Source organism: Vombatus ursinus, unplaced genomic scaffold (assembly GCF_900497805.2).
Source record: "Vombatus ursinus unplaced genomic scaffold, bare-nosed wombat genome assembly UNPS02014826.1, whole genome shotgun sequence".
Taxonomy (NCBI): Eukaryota; Metazoa; Chordata; class Mammalia; order Diprotodontia; family Vombatidae; genus Vombatus; species Vombatus ursinus.
Genome location: NW_020954604.1, coordinates 698,440 through 704,540, shown reverse-complemented (window position 1 = coordinate 704,540; position 6,101 = coordinate 698,440). Strand labels below are relative to the sequence as shown.

The 6,101-nt window shown below is 38.2% G+C and overlaps 1 pseudogene; it reads left to right on the top strand.

Moving 5' to 3' along the window:
• The first annotated feature begins 4,372 nt into the window (after window positions 1-4,372).
• LOC114025126 lies at window positions 4,373-5,539 on the top strand (annotated as a pseudogene).
• Window positions 5,540-6,101: the final 562 nt, after the last annotated feature.

Sequence of the window (6,101 nt, the reverse complement as noted above, 5' to 3'; positions counted from 1 at the left end):
CTGTACTTCTTACTATAAATGTGTGCTTGTGAAGTTGATTTCATTTCTCTGGGCCTTCATTTCCTTCTTTTTTTTTTAAATAAAAGCAGAGGATTGAACTCTTTAATCTCTTAAGTGCCTCCCCAAATCCCATGACTCCATTTCAACAATGGAAAAAATGTGAGTCCCTATTTCTATACTTACTGATTATGATCAATCAGTAGCTAATCTGAGTCTTAGCCTGTTTATGTGCAAAATGGGAGGATAATCTTTTCATTTCCCATTTCCCATAGTTGTTGTGAGGGAAACACCTCAAACACCATAAAGCAAACTATAAAAGTGAGCTATCATTACCGGAGAACCACTGAATAGTTAAAAAAAGAAGTACGTCTATTTTGTATTAGTCAGCATCTATGTTGTCTCCTCTTTCTAAAATGAGCCAGGGACAAAGGCTATGTAGTTTTCATTAGTTTATTGCTGTGTAGCTTCTTTCCTATCATAAAGTAATTGCAGGGGAGAAGCCAAGAGTGGGGCAGAGAAGTTGCTGACAGATCCACTTACCAAGGATGCTTGAGAGAATATTGTCTAGCCTGCCTGCCTGCCTGCCTGCCTCTCTGCATAGGCCTCTGTCTAGGAAACTTTTCTTCTTTGTAGATTTAGGGGAACCCAAAACCATTAACTTGACCCTGGTAGTTGCTGTACAGTGGGAGCATGACTTCTGCTAACCATTACTCCAACTCCAGTGTACAGAGGACATTTCGACATAAAGGGAGAGTTTTCAGAAAGGCTTGAAAATTCACTACAAAATCCTACCTTGTACCTGTCATTGTCCTCTCTGTAACCTCCCTTCCCCTAACACACCCTGCTCATGTCTTTCCTATGAGATCAACTTCATATATGTGTGCATATATATATATATGCATACATATACATATGTATATATACACATATATACATATACACACATACATACAATATATATATATATATATATATATATATATATAGACACACACACACACATCTATTGTATTCAGTCAAAGGGCCACACTTGAGGACACAGAGGTCCACAGGTGACTTTGAAGCTGCAGGATCCACACTCCTGGACTATACATTTGCTTTTCTTTGTATCCCTAGTAGTTAGCACAGTGCTTGGCACAAAGTAAGAACTTAATGTTTGTTAACTAACCAGCTGACTAATTAACTGGCTATAATGAGAGTGGAAAACCAGAAGCTTGGTTTAATACACTGGACACAGTGCTTGGAAGAGGTTTCAAGGTCACAGAAAATCATAGAACCACAGAAACATTAGCATTGTGAGAGACCTAGAGATCATCTAGTCCAATCTCTATTTCATTTGGATTTTGGTCACTAATGAATTACTGGTTCAAAAGAACATTGATTAATAGATTGATGTTCACCTGGAGGGATGTTTTTATTGAAGTTCCCCAGGGATCTTTCTTCAGCCCTGTTCTGTTCAACATTTTTATAAATAACTTAGATGAAAATATGGATGACATGCTTTTTCAGAGTTACATGTAACAAGAAGCTAATATGTTCATTCCATCCTAACACAAGGAGTCTTTCCCACTTCTCCTTCATCTTAGTGCCTTACCTCTACAATTATCTCCAACTTAACCTGCATATATCTAGCTAATATGTGTATATACATACATACATACATGTATATGTATGTGTGTGTATATATGTATATATATATACATATATATATAGAGAGAGAGAGAGAGAGAAAGAGAGAGAGTTGTTGGTAAGTTGTTTCCCCCATTAAACTGTGAACTCTCTTTGAGATCAGGAGCAGGGATTGATTTTTTTTTCTTCCCTTCTTTGTATCTCCAGTGCTTAGTACAATGCCTGACATACAATAAAGGCTTAATAAATGCTTGTTGATTTACTGAATAATTGACTGGATGGCAGGATCAGGATCCAAAAAGTTCTTAAGATACTAGAATAATGGGATAAATCTAAAAAGATGGAATAAATGCTAAACCCTACATTTCCTAATTCCAGGTAGCGTTATAGATAGAGCCAAAGGCTATGCTTACTGGTAACAACTCTGAGAGAAGCTGTTAACAGCTCCAGAGGGCAAAGCCAAGGACTTATCCATACATGGAGCCACAGGTCAAGAAACTGATGGTCAAGTAACGTTCAAGGGAGTAATAGCGAGAAAGTTATCAGTTAAGTGTAGCGTAGAGCTCAATCAGGAAACAGCAAATGACTTCTAAGAAGGGCTTAGTCTAAATCTGGGACCACATCAGAAGTAACAGATCAACAATTCAGAGATATTCAGAACACAAGATCAAAGGCAAGGGATTAATGAGCTCAAGAGTTTTGGACAATGTGTTCCATTCATTTGATATGAGTTCTGTCTACATTCTGTTGAGCTGGGAACATAAGGGGGTGGGGAAATAGCAATGTCTCCCTATTTTATTACTGTTATTACAAGTGACAGCAGATTCTCCACTCGGCTTTGGACAAGTCAACCACCTAAGAATAGAATGGAACAAATTGATTAGATAGCAGGTCATGTGAAAATATACATAGGGATTTAAATGGACTGCAAGTACAATATGAGCTAACAATGTGATGTGGCTAGACGAAACAAACGCTAAGGTGCTTTTTGGACAGAGGATAGAGTGCTGAACCTAAAGTCAAGAAGACTTATCTTCATGAGTTCAAATCCTGCCTCAGGCACTTACTAGCTCTGTGACAGTGACAAGTCACTTCACCCTGTTTTCCTCAGTTTCCTCATCTGTATAATGAGCTGGAGAAGGAAATAATAAACCACTCCAATATCTTTGTCAAGAAAACCTCAAATGGGATCACAAAGAGTCAGATATGATTGAAACAACTGAACAACAACAACAACATAAGTATAGTGTCATGAACAAGGATCATGATAATTACACTTGTCCCCTTCCTTGGTCAGACATCTGGAGTATGATGTTCTATTTTGACTGCCGTATCTTAAGAAGTGAGGAATCCAACATTTTAGGATATGAAGATCAATTGTATAAATTTGATTTGAAATTCTTCCTTACGAGGAGTTTCCATGTCTACCTCATGGTAACTTCCACCCATTGTTATTAGTTCTCTTCCCTGCAATAAGACAGAATTAGGTCTATTCGCCTTTTAATTAGATATATTGATCTTCCCTTAAGATAACTCTTCTATACACTAACTATCCCTAAGTCTCTCTCTCTCTCTCTCTCTCTTAATCCTGAGTATTTTATTTTATTTATTTAAAAACATTATTCTAAGAAGAGGTCTGTAGACTTCCCCAAAATGCCAAAGGAGTAACACAAAAAAAAAAGATTAAAAACCTTCATCTCAGGCCAACCAAGTCAATTTATATCCCATGATATACTAATTTATCTCTCTTCTTTTATATCTGTCTTGGTCTCTTTTGACATGAATTACATGGACAGGAAGGATGTGGAAAACTAGGTACAGCTATGAACTAGTATAACCATCTTGGAGAACAATTTGTAACTATGCCCAATTTGCTATAAAACTGTGCATATCCTTTGATCCAGTAATACTGTTAGCAGATCTACATCCCAAAGAGATCAAAGAAAAAGAAAAAAGGAACCATATGTACAAAAATATTTATAGCAGCTCTTTTGGTGTTGCAAAGAATTAGAAACTGAGGGGATGTCCATCAATTGAAGAATGACTGAACAAGTTGTGGTATATGAATGTGATTGAATACTATTGTGCGGTAAGAAATGGTAAAGGGAAGGTTTCAGAAAAATCTGGAAAGACTTAGATGAACCGGTGCAAAAAAAAGCTGAACCAGGAAAACAATGAATATAATAATGACAATGTTCTGATCAATGATACACCACAATGGTCTACCACAACTCCAAAAGACTTGTGATATAGAATGCCATATATCTCCAGATACACAACTAATGGACTCAGAGTGCAGAATGAAGCATATTTTTTCTTTTTTTTCTGGCTTTTTGTTTTCAGAACATGGCTAATGGCAGAAAGATGTTTTATGTCATTTAATACATATAATCAGTATTGTCTTTCTTGCTTTTTTTATGAGTAATCTAGGAGGTAAAGGGAAGGAGAGAATTTGGAAATAACATTTGAACAAAGAATTGATGTTGAGGGTTAACTAAAAGGCAATGGAGAGGTACGTGGTACACATGAACAGTTTGCAACATATTAGAATTTAGAAATCATGCCACGCATAACTGGAAATTAAAAAAAAAAAGATGGATTGGAAATATATGGAAAACCTGTGTACTCTGTTGGTATTCAGACAATGCCAAGAAAATATTAGGTTTTGCTCCCAGCCTCCATCTTCCTCTCCCTGCCCACCAGAGCTTATTTGGGTCCACTGATCAGAGTCCGCAAATCCACCACTCCAGGCGGGTCCGCACCCTCCGCATCCCAGCTTTTTCCTTTTTGAAAACACTAAGAATAATGTCCTTACATCAATTTTTTCTAGAGCCAATAACCTGCCATGCTTGGAACAGAGGCCATTCTCAGATTGCCCTTAGCCCTAATAATCACGAAGTCCATATTTACAAGAAGAATGGGAACCAATGAGTGAAAGCCCATGAACTGAAGGAACGCAATGGACATGTTACAGGTATTGACTGGGCTTTCAAGAACAATGGAATTGTAACTTGTGGTACAGACCATAATGCCTATTTCTGGAGTCAGAAAGGTGGCATCTGGAAACCAACCTCGTGATCCTGAGGATTAATTGTGCAGCCACCTGTGTGAAATGGTCTCCCTTGGAGAATAAATCTGCCATAGGTAGCAGAGCTCAACTGATTTCTGTGTGCTACTTTGAGTCTGAAAATGACTGGTAGGTGAGCAAACACATTAAAAAAAAAAAAAAAACAATTCGTTCTACTGTCCTTAGTATGTACTGGCACCTCAACAATGTTTTCTGGCTGCTGGAACTTATGACTTCAAAAGCAGAGTTTTTTCTGCCTACATTAAAGAAGTTGATGAAAAGCCAGCCAGTACTCCATGGGGTACCAAGATGCCTTTTAGACAACTGATGTCAGAGTTTGGTGGTACTGGAAGTGGTGGTTGGGTCCATGGGGTTAGTTTCTCTGCCAGTGGGAACTACCTCCCTTGGGTCAGCCATGAGAGTACTGTATCAGTTGCTGATGCCTCCAAAAATGTGTTGGTTTCACAGCTGAAAACAGAGTTCTTCCCACTCCTAAGTGTGTCGTTTGTCTCTGAGAATAGCATGGTGGCTACTGGCCATGACTGCTGCCCAATGCTGTTTAATTATGATGATTGTGGCTCGTTGAACTTTGTCTCCAAGTTAGACATTCCCAGAGGACCAAATGCCATGGAACGCTTCCATAACATGGACAAGAGAGCCACCACTGAGGATTGCAACACTGCTCTGGACACACTACACCAAAACAGTATCACCCAAGTATCTATTTATGAAGTGGACAAGCAAGACTGCCTCAAATTTTGCACCACTGGCATTGATGGAGCAATGACAGTTTGGGATTTCAAGACTTTAGAGTCTTCAATCCTGGGGCTACAAAGGATGTGAAGTTGTATTTCCATTCTTTAGCATGACAGACACTTGACAGAATGCAGCTCCAGCATTTGCATGAAGAGGGGAAAGACCCTACCACAAGTCAAAACTGAGAAAACATCCCTTGCAGATTTTTTTTTAACATAAGTGATGAATGTATTGGTTTTTAAAAAAACAGCAGTGATGTCTTTTTGATTGGCAATTTCATTCCATTCTTGACCAAAGCTTAAGTAGTTTGTCGTGGGAAGTTGTCACACTAAATTAAACAGGGGCTTTATGTAAATTGTCTGCTAGGAAAATTTAAAAAAATACAGGAAAAAAAAGAAAATATTAGGTTTCCTTTGTAATCCTATGTGTTTTAATTTATACATGCAAAGACATCTTTTTCTGAGAAGAGCTCCACAGGCCACATCAGACTAGAAAAGGGGCCTATAGCACAAAAAGGTTAAGAACCTCAGCTTCAGACCTACTTTTTATCTTCACCACAACCTCTAATACCTCTTCCCTTCCCCACTCACATTCTCTCAGTTCATCAAACTGGCTTTGGCCTCATTTTTCTCCTTTTACAGTCTTGACA